Source organism: Neovison vison, chromosome X (assembly GCF_020171115.1).
Source record: "Neovison vison isolate M4711 chromosome X, ASM_NN_V1, whole genome shotgun sequence".
Taxonomy (NCBI): Eukaryota; Metazoa; Chordata; class Mammalia; order Carnivora; family Mustelidae; genus Neogale; species Neogale vison.
The window spans coordinates 73,258,536-73,276,206 of record NC_058105.1 but is presented as its reverse complement, the minus strand read 5'-3'; the positions used below and the strand labels follow the sequence as shown (position 1 = coordinate 73,276,206).

Sequence of the window (17,671 nt, the reverse complement as noted above, 5' to 3'; positions counted from 1 at the left end):
ATATTTTTACTTCTGTAGTTTTTCCTTTTTTAATTGTCTGGTTTGATTATTATTTTTTTTAAAGACACTACTGGGTATCTCAGAATCCATCATCTCTGAGTCACTTAAATATATCTACTAAAAGGTGATTGGGGTTTGGTCATTATTTATGTGATTGCAATTTCTTCATGGTTGGTTGTCCCTTGAATATCTTTCAACATTACTGAGAAACTACTGTGGACACTGCTTGGTGCTATGTGGTGGATGAAATTGGCTCTGACATGGCTTCCTCCCCATAGGGAAGCTATAAGGATACTGCAGGACCCACACTTTTTATACCCTTTTTGCATTTTTCAGAAGCAAGATAAATTTGGCCCCAACTCAGGACCTTAGGGATGTCCACAAATATAACAGCCCAGCCTCAGGAAGGAGGTCATCTACCTTCCCACCCTTTACAGACGTTCCTGACTCTGGGTAGGATTTTGTTTCCAGAAGTGGGTTCTGGAGTCTCATCTACAGGTCTCATCTACATCCAAGACCCACAGGGACCTGACTCATCTTGAACAAAGTGCCAGCTCCTGTCTTGCCATTGAGAGGAAAGAAGGGGTGCACCCTGGGTGTAGCCTTGCTTCAGCATTTTCTCCTCTGATTCTCTCAGAACCACTAGGGAAGGAAGGTGGGAGAATTCCAATTTGTCTGAAGACCAAGACAGGAGGGGGCACACTTGCGGCTATGCCTGTCTTTGCCATTGCCTGGGTGATCTTAACAAAGTTGTTGTCCTAATAAACATAAATTTTTGCTCTTGTCTGTGTTGGGTACTCTAGCAAAGAAATTAGATGGATGTGGCCCCTGCTTTCCAGGAACTTCAGCTTCATTTCTCCCGTCTGTTAGGTATGGAGAAAATAACCCATGGCTCTGATGGGTTAGCTTGAGTGAGTCATGTCTTCTCAGTTTCTGTATCTGTAAATGTGGATACAGATGCACTCTACATTTCCTTGTATCTGTAAATGTGGAGGAGGGCAGCTGGATGGCACATTGTCTTGAGTACTCCCAGTCCCCACTAATAGGAGTCCGCAATTCGACAATAAAGTCATGGTTGTGAACTTGTAAACCTCGTGAGGAAAGACAAGAGGGAAATCAAATCTTAACACTATTTCTCATAGAATTTAAATCAGCTTTCTGATGTCACACTCTTGGGAGCCCTCGCTGGTCATGATTAATGCGTATGCCCCAAGTTGTCCATGCATTTCTCCCCGGAGGTAGAGTTTGGACTTGAGGCAGAGAGCTGGGGGTAGGCGGGAAGTTGCAGAATGCTGGGGCCTGAGCAAGGTGGGAATGGCAACTTCCTGCTCAAGTATTCAATGTCCAAGTTTCCCTCTCGGTTGTCCCTACTAATCGGAGATCTCACTGAAGTCTTCGGAATGCTCCATAAATTACCCGCAGCAAGCATCTGAACCTTGACGTGCACAGGCACATGTATTTAAATTCCCCAGACCGTGCCAGGCACATTCAGAACCTAATAAATAGTCTGTGCGCCTGGCCAGCCGCTTGCTCCTTCACCCTCCGTTGCTAGCTCTGGCTGTGGCTTCTCCCCGCCTACCCCCCTTCCCACCAGCGGTGTGACCTGAGGAAGAGGCCCCGGAGCGGTTATTGGAGGAGCTGGAAGGCAGCGCCCCGCCCACGACAATTTGGGCAACTTTCTGGGAAGTCCGGTGGGCCGGACTGCGCCCTCATTGGTGGAGGGGCCCGTAGGTGGGCGGGGCGTCCCTACGGCCCAACTTGCCGTCGTTCCCTCCCAACCTGAGCCGAAAGTGGCTTCTGGTTGACAACAGCTAAGCAGCCGGCGCAGCTGCTCCTCTGGCTGACACCATTACCCCCGCCCGACCCCAGGCTCCGCGCGTGTCCCAGCCGGGAGCAGTCCTTCCTGCACTCACCTCCTGCCCACTGGCCGTTGTGTCAGGGTCTCGAACCCCAAGTGGTGGACGCGGCCTCCAGGTAGGAGTTGGGGTGAAGTCAGGCAAAAATCCGGACCCACGGGGCCTCCCTGGGCCCCCTGGCCCGGCCTAGTCCCGGGAGCGCTCTGGCCCGTCCCCGCTCTTAGCGGTTCGGCGAGGCAGCGCACTCAGGAGCCACTTTCGCCCCCTGGGGTTTGGGGTCGGAGTCGCCGAAATCGGGGGACCCCCTGAGCCCGCTGGCAGCGCTTCTCCCCACAGAAGCCCCGCCAGTCGGGTGGTAGAAGGAGACTTTCCCCCGTTATCCTGGGCCTGGCCGGAGTCTGGAGCCCTAGCTCTGGGGCTTTGGAGGGGGGCTTGAACAGGGCAGGGGTGGCGGCCCTTCGGGCTCTGTGCCACCTCGCCTACCCTTTTCCTTCCTCTGCTATTGAGGGCATTTCCAGGAATCCCGGGTAGGGCCCTGTGGGCTTTCCCCTTGGCCATTGTCCTCCCTTCCGAGAAGCGCTCGTACTTTCCTGGTATTAAGGTGGCTGTGGGGATCAAGTAAAAACCTTTGGATAAGTCGCATCTTTCATGGTTCCGTGGCCCCATGAAGTCCCAAGTGGGTTTGGATTATGGAAGCTCTGAGGAAAGGCTTCCTTTTAGTGGAAGTTTTTGGGATTTCCAAATTGGGCAGTCTGGGGTTCTCTCCATTTCTCTTCTCCCAAGGCTTTTTAAAGTGGAGCACTGAATTAGGACTCAGGAATCTGGGGTTCGGCTACTAATTCATGTGACCTTAGGTGAGTCATGCTACTTCTGCAGGCCAAAGTGTTTTCAACAGCGCTCAACCCGAGGTTATGGGCTGGATTTCAGTATCTAAAGGGCCAGTGTTTTCCATGACATTTTGACTTGTCCCACGGGTCCAAGCTCCTCACTGGTATAGGTAGGTAAAATGTTGTCTTGGAGGTGCTTGGGGCGACAGGAACTATACAGATGGAAAGCTTTGTGGTGATTGTGCAGGCAAACCAGCAGGCAAACCAGCAGGAAGGGTGAGTAGGACAGCAGCCAGATTCAAGGTGGGGAGGAGTGGGGCCAACTCAGAGCCTGGGACCCCAGAGGTTGGGCTGGAAAACCTGGCTTTCTCTGTCCCCCTTGGAGCCCACCTAGGAGGAGAGGGTGATGAGTCACACCCAGGGCTATTTTCAAACCCCGACTCCTACTGTGGGACCTGTTGCCGCCCCCACTCTGAGGGTTGCTCTCTCCACCCACCATCTTTTTTGTTGCTCTCTGAATTTCCCCCTCATTTCCATCTGCCTAGAATAAAGGAGAGGCAATTTCTATCTGGGGGTGGAAAGGCAGACAGCCCAAGGGCATAGAGAAAGAGGCATGGCTGCAAGTGGTTTATGAATGGAAGATGGAGCAAGTGGGTAAGAGTGTGATGGGAATGATGGTGTTGGGGGTTGGGTTTTTTTTACCCTAAAGCTGTAGCTACCATATCACTGGGCATTCTGGGTTTGGAGCTCATTTCCGGGATTTGATGTCCAATTTTGTTCCCGATTTGGGGTTTGGCATTTCTGCTCCCTGGACCTCTGTCATTAGGGCTAGTAAACATCACATGGACAGAATCCCATTTGCCCTCTTCGCTGGCCTTATGTCCACCTCTTAAGCAACTCTTTGAGAAGAATGCTCAACCTCCCTGTGCATCTGCGGCTCCCCTGCCCCACCAGGAGAGGAGACAGGGTTGAGAGATAGCTGGAGGTGCTTAGAGCAAGAAGAGGAGCAGAAGGTGCACAAAGGGGCTGTGTATCTTGTGTGAGTGCTGGAGAGTGGGGCATGAGTTGAGCAGGGTGGATGGAAGAACTTTCTTAATTAAAGCACACTTCGGGAGTTTGAGCACAGGAGCAAAGAGGGTGCCACAAAGAGGCCTGAACTTTGACCTTCTCTGCCTTCTTGAAGTTTTAAAGTTCCACCCTTAGGGATAAGGATTGGAGAGGGAGCATAGGACCCCTGGAGGCAGCTACAGGGATACCAGCAGCAACGCAAAAGCTAGAAGGTTCCACGGGAGCAGAGGATTGTTTCTGTAATCTGGATGCTGTTGCAGCTGCTGGTGCTGTTCTGCTAGGACACTCTTGGAGTTCACTGTTCTGGAATGTTCAGGTTCAGTGGATGGCAGGCTTAACAAATGCAGACTGTGCCCTCACTTTTTTGGAGAAGGTGGGGCAAGGGGTCTTTGGCTGGAAGAAGGAATTGCCTCTAGCTTGAATAAAAGAGAACTTTTTCTTTGGACTCTAAGTTTGGGTAAGATCGAGTGTCTTGGCCCTGGGCCCAGGCCCTGGGGAGGCCATTATCAGATAAAATAGAGATAAATGATCTAAAAAATCCAAGGGCTGTAGGATGGGAAGTGTGAGCTCCCCCACTCTGCAGCCCTAAACAAAGTAGTGGAGAATAGGCCTGAGCACCTAATCGTTGGTGTCAGCTGTGTACTAAGGCTCTCTTCATCTGTGACCCATGGCCTTGGTTCGTGTGTATGGGAGGAGAGGGGGACTCATCCCAGAATCGGTCCATTGCAGGTCTGAAATGCTGTGTTTGTGTGTGAGTCTTCTCTTGCCCAGCCCCCTACTCTGGGAACTCACATTTCACTGACTGCTGTCCCTGTTTACCCCCAACCCTCAGGGTGCTGGTATGGGTAACTGGACGTTAAGTTCCTCAGGAATCCAGGGTGGTGTGGGGCAAAGCACAAGGGAGTGAAAGCTGGACATATGGGAGGTTTAAATCTGGGCCCTGCTGCTCCATTTGTGACTTCCCCAGCTCTTGGTTTCTCCCCACTGTTTCCACTTCATTGGATTAGATGAGAGGATCCATGGCTAAGTGCTTTGTAAACTACCAAAGACCGTACAAATTATTAGTCATTAAGTTCAGGCTTGGCTAGGTCTTAGAGGACACAGAGTGTAACCCCCACCTTCAGGGAATCGACCAACTAGTTTGGGGGTTAGTGGCATAAATCATGCGTGGCAAACAGAGCCTTTACCTCAGTGAGGACTTTTCAAAAAAGAATATTATGAAGGCTTTCAAACATATATAAAAATAGAGGAAATTAGTGTAATAAGAGCCCATTAGTCCATGGGTATAATCCTGCCTATTAATACCTCCATCTGCTTCACCTTCTTTCTTGTTATTTTGAAACAAATCCCAGACATCTTATCAATTTATCTATAGTGCAATATATAGATCTCTAAAAGATAAGGCTTCCAAAAAAAAAAAAAGCTACTGTACCATTAGCCTATCCAGAACAGCCCCTTAATATCATCAGATATTCTGACAGTGTTCATCTTTGCAGCTGTCTAGGAGAGCTGTTTTGCCTGGGGAGGCCTGACTAGAGAGCCTGCTTGTTGCTTTTGACTGAGGGGAAGGTGACTGACAGAGGCGAGGCAGTGACATTTGAGCTGAACCTTTGAAGAGGGGCCTAGGCAAAGTCAGAGCTGGAGCAATTAGGGAATCCTGGGCCCTCGTTTTACAGCACTAGCCCCAGTCCCTGGGACTGCTGCTCCGGAGGCTGATTTGGGGAAGCTTCTTGTGGAAACTTTGTGCCTTGCTCCTCTAGCAGTAAATGGGGTGAACTTTCCCACTTGCCTCCCCAGTTCCAGGGCCACCCAGGACCTTGAGGTCAGCAGGCCTGGGAGAATTTCTGGGAGGCTCCTCTCCTCCTGGCCCCTCCCCTGACCCCTGAGGCCACTTTGGAGCAAAACAGGATGCATTCAGGATGAGCGTCTTTCCCAGTTTGTCAGCTAATCACCAAGGCCCAGCTTGGAGCTTCCTCTCTCATTCATGATAAAACCCCTCACTGTCTCCCTTTTCCCTCCACCTCAGTGAGGGTGTGCTGACTTCCTCCACATCCGGGCCAGCCCTCCTCCACCCTCCTGTGGAGCTGAGGGAGAGGCCCTCATCCAGGCCTCTCTTCCGACTGCTCCAGAGCAGGCTGTGAGAGGGCCAGGAGACCCCATGAGCGCTCTCCCTGGCTGCAACCCCCTGCTCTTGGGCTGTCCTTGGGAAAGGAGTGGCTCCTTTCCAACAAGCCTGGGGTCCTGCCACTGCCTGGTTAATGATTGAGCCACATAATAACCACCTTGAAAAGTCACCTCTGGGGGATGGCCATTAACCAACTCCCTGTCCACCCCTGGCCTTAAGGGGGATCCCCTCTTAACACTCACCTCCCTCAAGGGGACACTAACAAACATTCCTTCACAGGAACTTCCCAGAGCCAATTAAACTTCTGGCCCTCTGTTTTTGCTTGGGCAAACAAGTTCATTTGGGTGGTTATTGAGAAGGTCAGGGAATTGATAGGGATTCGGATGGGCAGTGGGGTAAGGGGAGTCTTTAGGCATGAGTCAGAAGGGTCTGGGGGTCTTTCCAGGAGTCCCTCACCCCCTCAGGTCAATTTGAAAGAGCAAGAAATACCCACGCAAAGGATCTGCCGTTAGTGGGGCTGTGTGCATGTCTGTTTTCAGTCCAGCTGTGGGTCACTCCTCCACACTAGGCAGAGACATGAGCCGTCAGTCATGCTGCTGCTGCTCCTGCTGTAAGGCTGAGGCCTCCACGGTGGAAGAGGAGACCTCCCTCCAAGAGCCTGCATCTTGACGAACAGTGGGAATTGGGAAGGGTCAGGTTGGGTCCCATTTGGAAAGCTCCGGACCCCAAGCAGTTTTCTGCAGTTTCAGTGAGAAGAGAGGAACCAGCATTTAGGAAACCAGTGGGGGCCTCCTACAAGTCAGGAAGCCTGCCCTCTGGTTGTGCTTCTCTGTAGCTACCTCAGCATGAGTGACTGTTACTTTCTCTGGGACTCAGTTTTCACAGGTGGTGTGCACTCAGTGGTCTCTCAGGTTCCATTCCAGCGGTAAGATTATGCATTCCCAGGCAAAACCTTTTGCTTGTCCACAAGGCAAAGGTCAGTTGGCTTTAAATTCTGCCAGGCCTGGTTACTACATTGTGCCAGTTGGCTGGTCAGTTTGAGCTGACCAGGCCTTGAACTGCCACAGCTTGGGTTTTGCTCTAGCATGGGCTTTTGTGCAGTTGCTCTCCAGCCCCCTCCCCGTGTGTGTGTGTGTGTGTGTGTGTGTGTGTGTGTGTGTCCCAAGGGGCTACCCTCTGACCCATTCAGCTACAGGTTAATGAGTGACCTGCTGGCCCTGGTTAGCAGCTGAAGGTGCTCCTGGGATCCCAGGTCTCTGAGGGAAGTGGCTCAGGGCTTAGCCAGCCCCACCCATTTTTATGCACAATACCCCAGAGGTAGGGAGCCAACCTAGCTCTGGGGAGAAGGGTCTTTAGAGGGCACTCAGTCCAATTCTCCTTATGAACCTAGATCTTCCTACCAGGGATTTGTGCAGCTCTTGTGCCCCCATCTTCAGTACCTGAGAGCTCAAGTTTTCAAAGCAATTGCTTTCATTCCTGGAATGTCCAAAAGCATTTGCTTATGTCGAACAGCACACCATATTCCTGTGGCTTCTACAACCCTGGATCACAGCTCTGCCCCCTGGGACCATCTAGCCAGGGGCCGTTCTCTCTGACTTCCAGAGGTCTGAGGACGGAACCCAAGTCCCCTCGCTTCTTCTGTAGGCCAAATAGCTTCAGTTCCTCCAAAGACTTCTCAAGGGACCTGGGACCAGTCCTCTTCCCAGCCTCATTACTGTCTTCTGCACATGCTACGGTTTGTGGCCCTGGGAATGGGAAATGGGGCTCTGGAAGCCCCTCACTCTCTGTTTATTTCTAGCCTGAACTTTTTTTTTTTAAAAGATTTTATATATTTATTTGAGAGAGAGAGGGAGAACACAGGCAGGGGGAGCAGCAGACAAACGGAGAGGGAGAAGCAGACTTCCCACTGAGCAAGGAGCCAGATGTGGGACTGGATCCCAGGACCCTGGGATCATGACCTGAGCCGAAGGCAGATGCTTAACAACTGAGTCACCCAGGAGCCCCTAGTCTGAACTTTCCTACAAGACTTCTCCATTATCTTTTTCTGGTGGCTCCAGCAGTTGCCTTCTGAACCCCCAGGGTCTTGGGTCCAAACAGCTCCTGCAGCTCTCTGATTTGTTTGTCGGTTAGGTCTGGCTGGCCTTCTTCTTGGTGCCCTCATAGCAGAAGGCAAGCCTGGTGAGAGGAAGTGCTCATTTCTGATGAGCTGTCTGCAGTGTATTCTGTGTGGCCTGTCAGTATATCCTGTTTTCCTGCCACTTACTTTCTTCCCTTGAGCTGGTGGAGGTCAGGGGGAAGGGAGTGTTTTGAGGAGCATCAAAGCCAGAAATGAGCATGAGCCATGCCCACACTGGGGCGTAGAAGGGTGAATCAGATGGGGAGAAACACCAACTCAGCCATTCCTCTTCTGCAGTTGATGATGAAGCCCACGATGAGTATTCCTGTTTCTTTCCCTTTCCAAGGTACTTTCACTTCTACAATTCCACCCTTTTCTCAGAGCGGCCCTGATAAGAGAAGCAGTGTGATCATTGTAGGTGCCCACCTAGGGCCCAGATGGGGGACAGGCTTGGTGTCTGAGGAGGGGGGATTCAGAGCTCAGGTCTCCTGATGCTCAGGCCTCACTATTTCCCCCAAACCACACCCAGCAGCTGAGGCAGCTGGGGCTGACTCCGCTGCTTCCTCACACCAGAGGAACCTCTGCCCAGGCTGAAACTCTGTTCCCATGGTGGAGGGAGCAATCTCCAGGGGAGGTGGCCAAGGATTTCCTGTCTTTTATCTGGGCTGGCCAAAGGCTGGCCTGTCTGAGGTGTGAGACACGCACTCACAGCCAGCTTTTCTGCTCCCGGCCAAGGTCACGTCAGGCTGGGGCTATGAGCAGGCAGCTTGGGAAGTGCTTCGCCACAGACCTCTGCCCTGAGCAGCCCTCACCTGAGCAGGGCCTTCTAAATGGCAAAACCAAGAGGGGCATGTGGGAAAGGGGCCAGAATGGAGATTAAGTGAAAGGCATACAGAGCTGTACATCCAGAGTTTGGGGCAGGAAAGTGTGTCATGGTGGGGAGCAGGGGCTCTGGGATAAACAGCACTGGGTGACTTTGGGCCAATCACTTAACCTCTGGGAGCCTCCATTTTGTCAGCTGTAAAATGGAGCTATAGGTACCTACCTCATGGGGTTGTTGAGTCATAAATCCAATAATATGAACAGGATTCTCATTATTGTTGTTGTTTAGTGGCACTTTCTGCCACCTTATTTCTTTGCTGTTTTTCACTGACCTGGGGCTGTGCTGCCCCCAAACATGTGGCCCCCGAGGCCTTAGGTCTTCTCTGGGCTTCTCTGTCCCTCAGATTCCACTTCCTCACAAAAAACATTCCTGGGCCACACTCACCTGGAGGGAGGGATCCTTCTGGCCTCCTCGAGTGAGGAGTGACATTTATGATCACGCTAACAACAATAATAATAGTAAACTCTTTTAAATTCTTGACACCTTTGAACTTAATTAGCTCCCATGGTAATTCTGTAAGGTAGGTACTGCTATTCTCCTCCACATTTTACATATGAAGAAGTATACAGGGAGAGGCTAAAAGAAGAACGGACTCAGGGTCACATGGCTAGGGAATGATGGAACTGGAATCAGGACCCAGGTAGGCTGAGTCTACCACCCACACCCTTAGCAATGGTGCCATGCCTCTCCTTCTCCCTTTTTGGGGTGGTCAGCCAGGAGGCCAGAGCTTGGGCTTGGATCTCCCTTCCACCACTGACTGCTTATTTTATCCACCATGATCAGTCTTTCTTGGGCAGACAGTCCCTAGGTCCTTGCCTGCCCCCTCCCCAGCAAGGCAGACAGATGGAGGGGAGAGAAAATCAAAGGGCTGGGTATTGAGGCTCTAAGCAGAGCTGCACAGTGGGGGCGGGTATATAGGAGGAAGCTGGGGAGGTGGTTCTGACAGCGGCAGGCCTGCCTGATTAGCACCTTCCAGGACTAAGGGTGGAGGACAGGGTGCTGGGTGGCATCAGGGAAAAGAGACATTATAATGAGCTCTCCTGACAACCAGAGTTCATTATTTAGAAGGTGTGGGTGGTTAGGGGCAGGTGGGAGGCTGGCTGAATTAACTTGCTTGACCCTTCCAGCTTGGTGTGGTCCATGCTGGTATTGGGCATGTGGAAGGGTAAGCTTTTGTCTAGAAGCTCTACCTTCCCCACAACGTTCCCACCTCAGGGCCCATGGGGGGGCTACAGACTTCCTTCCCATAGGCTGTACTTCCTTTAGAGCTCATTCTCTGTGATCTTGCCTCCAAACAGAGGCCAGAGAGTGCTTCAGAGGAGAGCCGACCTTAGCATCTGCTTCCCTGAGAAGTATGGGCCTGATAGCAGCTCTGGTCTGGTACTCCAGGAGAGTTTGGCTTTTGTTCAGTTTCAGAACCTGGTGCCTTAGCATGGGGCCTGGCACAGGGTAGGAGTGGATTTGGAGGGGAGAGCCTAGGGAGACAACATGGGAACAGATCAACAGGTTGGTTGTGGGCATTTAGGCAGGCTCCTGGTCCTTGTCCATAGTCCAGTGGAAGCCACTTGACCTCCTATAGCTTCAGTTTTCCCATTTGTGCAGTAGGTCTGTTTCGGACAGGGCTGTCATGGGGACTACAAGAGATGTGTGATGGTCAGGTGTTTTCTCCACTGATGGGAAGTTACTTCAGGCTAAGGGTTCATACTGCACAACTCCTGGCCTATGTTTCTTGTGTCCACAGCCAAGGCAACTTCTATTTAATGAGTATTCTAACTTGGTGGACTTGCAGGACTCTGGATCTAGACTGCCTGGATTTGCACCTTGACCTACTACTTCTTAGTTGCTGATTTAGGGCAAGTTACTCAATATCCCTGGGCCTTAGTTTTCTCATCTGTCAAATAGAAATTTCATAGCACTTAGCCCCCGCAGGGTTGTTGTCAAGATTCAGTGAAATAAACCATATAAGAAGTATTTATGCCGGGGACCCAACAATGACTTGGAACCCTTTGCTTGTTGTTATTATCTCATTTTATACTTGCAAAAACCTCCTGACGTCAGGGATATAAACATGTTACTATTTTACAGCTAAGGACACTGAAGCCCAGAGAAGCCAAGTCTTGCCCAAAGAGATCTGTGTAAAGTTCTTAGCTTGGGGCTTGGCACATATTAAGTGCTCAGTAAATATTAGTGTTTAATCTTAATTATTGTTAATAATGACATTCGGTATCCTTAGTATTATTCTTAGTAAGGAACACAACCACAGCTAAGAAGTAGCAGAGCCAAGACTAAAAGCCACAGTCACTAGCCTGTTAGTCTTCCAACTGCACCTGAAAACCTCTATTTCTAGATATTACACAGTTATTAGGTTGCCATTTAGATTCTCCTTCCCTTCACCCCAGGTGGCCTAAGCATGCACATGGCTACCCCTGCCCACAAAGCTAAGCCCCCCCCCTTTCTGCACAGAATCACAGCCCTCCCTTTGGCTGCAGAGCTCAGGGGAGGCTTGTATCCATTGGCTTCTAGAGGGGGAACAGACCCTGTGAAGAGGTTACTTCTCTTGGGCCCATTTTCTTTCTGTAAGAGACAATATTTTTTTCTGGATCTCAGGGTGGGGCCAGGCTCCTTCAAGGCATTTCCTGCCTGGGAGTTTATATTTGGCCTCAGCAAAAGGAAAAGGAAGTAGGCAAGGGGGTTGGGATGTAGAAGTGGAGACACAGGTTCAAGATGGGTGAGCGCCAAGACTTTGCAGGCCAAGAGAGGAAGCAGGAGATGGTGCATGTCCCTTGCTCTGTGGGCTTAGGGGCCCTCACAGGAGCTTGGGATGGAAGAGCTGAGGGTTCCTTGGGGCCAGAATGTCTTTGTCCCTAGGCAGAGATTTTTTTCACTTCTTACACCTCTGGGCCTTGGTTCTTGGCTGTGGTTTCTGCCCTGGGGCAAAGTGTTCTGCTGGTCATCCAGTTGGCTGAGTTGCAAGCGTGTCTCCTCAGTTCTGTGTCTTTGCTGTAGTGATATCAGAGGAATGGGTGGAGGCAGAGGCCCGCACACTGTTTAGTTGGAAAGCAGGACTTCCTGCCTAGGTGTTGCCAGAACATTCTGTAGCCCTTACCACAATGCAGTGGGGATACTGAGACCGATAGGACCCAGTGCCATGGGACTCCAGTTGAATGGGGCAGACAGTCTCATGTGCAGCTGAGAAGGTAATGGAAATGCATAGGGGGTGGGGGTCACTTAATTTAAGTGACCCGTTAGTTGGTAGGGGATTAGTGAGAGGTCAGGGAAGGAAGATCTCATGGGACGTTTGACCTCCATCTTGATGAATACTGGGAGTTTGCAGCTTCGAGTCAGACTGGGTCTGGGGTGCTGAAGGCCTCACGTGCCAGGTGGAAAGCAGTCTGGTTGTTGCCCTGGGCTGTGGGCAGGGGAGCCTGCAAGGCAGAGTGGAGTGTGGCCAGGTCAGAACTGGGCTCTTGTAAGAAGAAGATGGCAGGACAACCTATTGAAAGGAGAGACTAGAGGCTGGGAACTTGGAGGCTTAAGTGATCCAGGCATGCCAACCTAGAGCACAGTCAGGTGTGGGAAACCATGACCACTTGATGGAAAAGTCGATAGAACTTAGTGATTAAGTACACGAGTTGAGAGAGGACAGACCAGGATGACTGGCAGTTTAAGCCTGGGTGTTAGGGTGCCTTGGGAGGCAGGAAAGCCAAAGAGCCAGGTTGGGAGGGGAAGATGGATTTGGTCTTGGTGCCCACTGAACCAGTGGGTCTGCCACTCAGACTTACTGGAGTCTGCCAGAAGAGTGTGCGGGAGGAGCACAGCTCCTCTACTGAACCAGCCAGGGAGAGTCATACACACTTCAGCTCTGGGTCTAGATTTTGGTGAGTGGCCACTAGGAGACAGAAAAACGGAGGCCCAGACAGAGTTGGTGGCTTGCCTGAGGTCACCCAACAGGTTTCTAGCACAGTTAAGGCTCTTAGAATGTAGTTCTCTTGACCTTCAGTCCGATAATCTTTCCAGCCATACCGTAGTGGAGAGCAGTTACCGTTGGTCTACCGTCTGTCCCAGACTAGTTAGGTGGGCATCTCTTGCCTCCAGCTTGGCAACTGGAGGTGTTGGAGTAGTGCACAACTTATGAAAACACCTGTCCTTTCTTGTAACCATGACCTTGTCAGAGCACTTGGGACTGGGTTGGGGGCAGGATTCCCTGAGGGTAAGAAAGCTAATGGAGTGACTGCTCCTGAGCAGGTGGCAGCTTTGACCTTCACTGTCACAGGAAAGCCCTATGCTGGGTCAGAATGTCCACTGCCTGCTTTAACCCTGCTGTACCCAGTGACAGCCTGGGAGACCACAGACTGGACTCTGGTCTCAAACTTTTAAGCAGCCCCGGGAGGCCAGAGGCCTGGTTTTGGTCCCCGTATCCTCCTGTTTCTCCCTCACTTAAAGCTGTACACCAAATCTCAGACTACAGCTCCGTCGGGGAGAGGGGCGCAGTTGGGGATTTCTTGTATAACTTCCATGTTTTTAAAAACTCTCAACTCAAACTGCCACCTGTCCCTGGCTGACCTGAGGGATCAATGTGTCCACAGACAAGGGACCTCCACTGAATCATGCATCCAGTCTTTGCCTCATCCTTCAGGACATCTTCAAGGAGTGGGTGCCTGAGGCCCCCAGGTAAGGTGGAGGCTGACCTTGGGGTCACAGTTCAGGACTGGAGTCAGCCTTTCTTTCACTGTGGGGATTGTCCTCGAGCCAATATATTTCTAGACATTGCCAAAGGTCCCCCAGGGCACAACATTGTCCCTGGGTGAGACTCCCTGAGGTCCTGTGACTTTGGTGCAGACGTGGAGCATTAAGGAGAGAGGGGTATTTGAATGGAGAGCCGTACATGTCAAACTGCCACTAGTCAGCCGGAAGATGCAGTGGATTCACCAATGCTGCCACCCAGCCTCATGGTACTGTCCCTTCCTGGGCTGTGTGTGTCGGTGGTGCTGCAGTTCTGAGGGGGAGACTCTCTTGCATGGGCTTGGGAGCTTGGTATCCAGCTGCAGCTCTGGCTAAGATTGACACAGCATTTCAACAGGTGCAGCAGGGGCCCCATGTCCTGCCTGTGACCTAACAGGCTTGAGGCCAGCCAGTGGCTAGCGCAGCCAAGCTGGCTGCTTAAAATCCAGCAGCCTTTCCTGTGCCCCCGCCTCCTGTGGGGTTTGGGATGTGGGATGAGAGCTATTTTGGTCTTGCTACTTTCCCTCCATTTGCCCCCCTCGCCCATGAGAACTGAGTAAGAACTGTCATTCCTGCTATGAGCAGCAGTAGTGGGGAGACGAGTGTACCCAGTGTGCCGCCAAACAGGGTACTGCAGACCGCTCCCCCCCACCGAATGTCCCATTCAAGGTCAGGAGGTGAAGTCTTGGCAGTCGTAAAAGTCATGACAGCTGTTAGTATGAGCCCTTGTGAGAGCTCCTCTCCCTCTGTCCCTTGGTGGGTGGGGGATAGCCAGACAGTCACTTGTTGCAGCATTTGTGCAAATTTGAATGGAGCCCCACCTCTGAGGGATCCAGGGCTCAAGGCTGGGTGGGCACCCTTCTTGTGGCCTAGGCTCCTTAGCTTATATCCTTACAGGAGGGTGAAATGAGCTGCTAATAAGCGTTTGAGGCCAAGTGAGATCCAAGCCCCCTGCCAGAAAGACAACATCTCTTCCTTAGACAGGATCCCTCTCTGGGAGTGAAGGTGGGCAAAGGAGGAGGGCTTTGCATCTCCCAAGAGAAATGGGCCAAGAAGCCATTTGCCAAGACCTAGCATTTCCCAACTATAGTAATGGGGCCGGGGTGGGGTGGGGTGGGGGGCTTCTGCCTACCTGGAATACCAGCTTGACCTTACAAAGTCTACCTCGGAAACTTGGGTTGTCACACAGACATCAGCATCCCAGGTCTTTTTCTACTCCCTCAGAATGCTGGCTTTTCCTCCTGTGCTCACTAAAGTTGGGAGAGACCATGCTGATCCCAGACCTTGTTTGGAAGACACTCGTCCTACAGTCAGGGCCAGTGAAGGAGATGTTTTTCCAAACATAAAGCAAAGTAAGGTAAAGGAAATTGGCACATTTGCTGAAAGCTTCTTTATGGAGTAGGACAGCTAACTGTTTGACTAAATTACCTTCACAAACACCCACAGACTCGCCCTCCCCTGTCCCACCACATGCATTCGTATTACCACTCATTGCTCTCTTGCTCCTTGTCCGGGGCCTGGAGAGAACGTGGACCAGTGATTAGAATGGGCCTGAGTCTGGCCTCTGGCTAGGATCTTTCCAGAGACCTATGCTGTGGCTTTTTGGCTGACCGTGTTTGTTCAGGGCAGTGGTGCTCTGTCTTGCCTGCACTCAAGAATCATGTAGAAAACTCTCAAAAACAAATGAAAACTTTCCCAGAGATTCTAATTTAATTGGTAATGACTGGGGCGCAGACATGGGAATTTTTAAAAAGAGTTTATATATTTATTTGAGAGAGAGAGAGAGAGAGAGAGCGCACACACATGCACGTGCATGTGCTTGTGAGCATGAGTGGTGGGGGGCAGGGCAGAGGGAGAAGCAGACTCCCCACTGATCAGGGAATCCCAATTATGATGATGATGATGGCGTCACCACTGCTTAGGATCATGCCCTGAGCCTAACCGAGGGAGCCACCCAACTAACCCCCAGGTCCTGGAATTTTTAAAAACTCTCAGATTATAATGTGTGGTCTGAGTTGAGAGGTTACTATTTTGGTGGTGACAAGGATCCCGTTGACTAGGGCCTCTGTGACATCCACCCATTGCTTGTCCTGGGTCCTGAGTCTTACCTGGTACCTATGCCTGGAGATGGGTTTTGGGTTGGGAAAGAGTAGGCAGAAGTGGGGTCGGAACAGCTCTCTCATAGCCCACTGAGTGACCACAAAGTGGAAGGACTCAAGTCCCCTGAGTGTGGCATGAAGAGGGTGGGGTTGGTGATATTGGCTGGGTGAGGCCCAACCTCCCTCAACTTAGTTGGCAATTGCTTTTTCTTCCCCTCCGAGCTCATGCTCACTTTTTAAAAAGTAGGACAAAATCTGAACTGAGTTTCACCAACTGTGAATGTGTGCATACCAAGGTCAAGGAGTCTTTTTTAAAGTTTTTTTTTTAAATTCCACTTAGTTAACATACAATGTAATAATAGTTTCAGGAGTGGGGGGCAAGTTCGAGTAGTCTTAACAAAAATTGTGCTCTCTAATGATAACTTTCATATAGCCACTTTCAAAACCAGGCAAAACCTGACCCATTCCATGCAATAACCATGGAGGTAGGCAGGAAAGCTTTTGGTCATCACTACCTAGTTCAAAATCCAAAGCTTAGGGAAGGAAGCAAGTTGGCTAAAGTGACTTAGGCAGCGAGTAGGGGAGCTGGCTTGATGGGAAAAAGCTCACTCTTCGACTCACTTATCTATCATCTTGGAGCATGATTGCATTTCCTCCGTGGGAGATGTTGCTCGCCCTTTCCTGAGTGTGTAAGCTACCCTTGTTCATGCAGCATTTCTTGGGAACAGAAATGCTTTTCTCCGCATTCTCTCCTTCTCAAAATAGAAGAGAGCTCTGTGCTAAGAGGCTCCTGGTACATGGCCTATTTAAGTGTAGGTGTAGATCCTGTCATTGACCTCTAAAACCTTCTCCTGCTGTTCAGCCATTTGTCTTTGACACTCCCTCCAGGAAACATGTGGGCATGGCCTTGAGACCTAATTTGACTCTGGAGCTTTTGAGTATGCCCCTTGCTCTGATTCTTATGGCTCAGATCACCTGGGACCATCCCCAGGTTGAGAGTCTGAGCCTAAATCTCTGTGGAATCCAGCTTATGCCAGCTGAGTGCCATTCCTGACCTGTCGCAGCACATCATCCTAGCCTTGGCCAGAGCACAGCCTGCAAAATATAGCAGTTGAAAACTGCTCAAATCTGTACATCTGGACACAGAATCAGGACAAGGGGACACAGACATTCCTTCATCGCTTGCATCGGCCTGCCCGGTGTCACTCTCCCTGCCAGGCACAGAAGGCAATTCTGAGTCTGGAACACCTGGGCCCTAACCTCAGGGGAGTGGACTCTGCTGGGGGTGAGTGGTCACTTCTGGTCCCAGCCTGGGCAGGCTGGGGTGGGTGGGAGGAGTGAACGCAAAGTACTTTAGCTCAGTCCTTAATCACCAAGACATATGTCTCTGACTGCTTCATCTGGGAGGGAGCCTTAGGGCCTCCCAGACCTCCACGAGGTGGTGTAATGCTGGGAGGCAGTGTCCCTGACATCCTGTTGGGTAATAACCCATTACATTCTCCAGATTCCTGCCAGGGAGTACTTGCTGGGGATTCAGTCCATAGCCCTGCTTCAAACTCCTCGGCTCCTTTGTCTTTTGGAGCTATTGTGGCCTCTTTGAAATGTCTGCCTCTTAACTAACCTCACTTCCCAGAGCCATTTGGCTATAATTTTGACAGTAATGTGGATGCAGCCACTTTACAGACCCAAAAGGAAATGCCAGCTGGCCCTCTTTCTTCTGTTTGTTCTTTTTCCTTCAGACCCTCCAGTTAGTTGCAAGTATTTATACTATGTGTCAGGGGTTTTTGGTTATTGTTTTTTTTTCTCCCTCTTTAGTATTTTACTTAATGCTCTCAGTAGCTATTCCAAGTAGACTCTATTACCTCCATTTTACAGAGGGGGAAACTGAGTCTTACAGAGGTTAAATAACTTGCCCAAAGTCAGAGGGCTCATGACTGGTAGCACCAGGATTTCAATTCAGTCTTATAACTCTACT

General features: G+C 50.8%; 1 protein-coding gene across 1 annotated transcript in view; it reads left to right on the top strand.

Moving 5' to 3' along the window:
* The first annotated feature begins 1,908 nt into the window (after positions 1-1,908).
* Positions 1,909-17,671, top strand: part of STARD8 (StAR related lipid transfer domain containing 8) — a 33,286-nt gene continuing 17,523 nt past the window's right edge. The window contains exon 1 of the mRNA XM_044235245.1: positions 1,909-1,974. The gene's annotated coding sequence lies outside the window, so the exon portion shown is untranslated. The remainder of the gene's footprint in view (positions 1,975-17,671) is intronic.